The following is a 2,064-nucleotide window of genomic DNA, read 5'->3' on the forward strand; positions in this document are numbered from 1 at the left end:
TGGGCCTTTTCCAAAGGGTAGCTGTATTCCTGGGAAAGAAAACCTAATACAAGATCAATTGTTCATTCATGGAGAGGCGAGTGAAATTCCAGGGTTCTTGATGTGTGTGTGTGTGTGTGTGTGTGTGTGTGTGTGTGTGTATGTGTGTGTGTAAGAATAAACAGTGCGTGTGCCCCAACCTCTCTCACTTGCTACCTTTACAACTGCAGGCAGGGGCCTTAGCCACATCTCTCCTTCCCTCATCTAGCTTGTGGGGAGGGCTCTATGGGAGGACACCCACGGTGCTCCGAGATGGAGGCCGCCCCTCCCTACAGCATGCACTGCGGGTGTTGTGGGGGGTAGTACAGAGCAGGCCTGTGGTCCCGGGGCAGTGGGGCAGTGACATGGGATCCGCTCTCTGGGTCCTCTGGAGAAGCTGGGGTAGTCAGAGCAGGAGGGAGGATGAGCAATTGATGGGGAGTACCGTGGAGAGAGAGAACAGAAGGCCGACAGGAGTCAGGACCTGCCACCTCTCGGGTGGAATTCCAACTGGGTGGAACCGAAGGAGCTTCCCGGTGTGGAGAAAGTTCTAGAAAGTCGTGTGTCTCCACCCAGGTGGTAGCCATGGGACGGCCACACAAGTAGGAATTTGCTGAGCCTGGCTCTTGAGGTCTGTGTGCAGGTGAACTCTACCTCCATGAGGAAAGCTGGTGCTACCTTCTGGCCTCTGGTTGAGCAGCCGAGGAGGTAGGGGTGCCTCTTACTTCAGTGGGAAGCCTGGAGGAAATGCTGACTTGGAGAAAAGATTTCTTTTTAAGCCCCATTTCGAGTGTCACCTGTTCTCACTTTTTGCCTTCAGGTATACTTCCTAGGAGTGGCATCTCTGAATCGAGGTATGCGCCTGTTGTCATGGGTAAGGTTAGGTGTCAAGTTGGCCAGCCCATAATTCTCAGACAATATGCAATCATCCTCCATTCTGTGAGCTGATGTGAGCAGCCAATCAGCTAACAGCGGAAGTCCCTGGGGGTGTGGCCTGCCTCCAGTATCTATGGGTGCTCTGGCAACGCTCATGCGCTCAACCCTGCGTCTGACGATGACTCCTTCTCCAACCTCTGTTTCTTGGGATGTGAGCCAGCAGCCTGCTGCCTGACCCCTTTGTATTCATTAGCTCCTGTACCCACCGTGAGTCAGGAAAAGGCGCCAGCCTGTGGCTGACCTACAGATTTGAGACCTGCCAGCCCCCACAACCGCACCACCCATTTCCTTGAAATATATGACTGGTGAAGGGTTTTGATTATATCTTACACTGCCGCCATGGGAATGAACACACGTCTTAGAAGAAGTCCAGCCAGAGGGCTGTGGACACAGTATCAGGAGGGACACCACGCTTAGGGAAGGAGCTGGTCAGTGAAGTAGCGGCCGTCCCTCTGACATGGATGGACACAGCTGCAGCAGTGGACGCAAACACAGCCCTGGTCACGAGGCCAGTGCCTGGCGGAGCAGTGTTTCACCCGCGTGCACAGAGGTCAGTGTGAGCAACCACCCCCATGGCATCGAACGCGGACCCTGCATACACACACATCCCCGGCTTTCTTCTGCTGGAGACCACAGCCTTAGACCCGGGGCTTAAGGACCCTGGATGACTATTGACCTGGTTTTACAGTCCTTCCGGCATTCATTCGTGTGCTCACTCATTCATTCACACGGGGCTGACGGCAACTAGGGACACAGAGACTAACGAAAGAGGGTCATTGCCCTATGTTCTAGGCGCTACAGGAAAGGGCCTCTTCAGCCCCGAAGATGCGTGGAGACGGAGGCTGCTGCCCACAGGCCTGGCCTGAAGCCCGGGACAGTGTTGTCCGTGGCTTTTCCTAGAGAAAGAATCCAAACTCCCTCCCCTGAAGTTGAGTGGATTCTGACTCAGAATGACTCTATAGATCAGATCAGGACTCTTGATGGGAGTGGAAACCCTCATTTTTCTCCCAAGGAGTGGCTGGTGGGTTCGAACTGCTGACCTTAGGGTTAGCAGCCCAACATGTAACCCAGGATGCCGTCAGGGCTCCCTTTTTATCTATCCCATCAGAG

The sequence above is a fragment of the Echinops telfairi genome, unplaced genomic scaffold, assembly GCF_000313985.2.
Source record: "Echinops telfairi isolate 266 unplaced genomic scaffold, ASM31398v2 ScPeMD7_22;HRSCAF=79, whole genome shotgun sequence".
In the NCBI taxonomy this organism is placed as follows: Eukaryota; Metazoa; Chordata; class Mammalia; order Afrosoricida; family Tenrecidae; genus Echinops; species Echinops telfairi.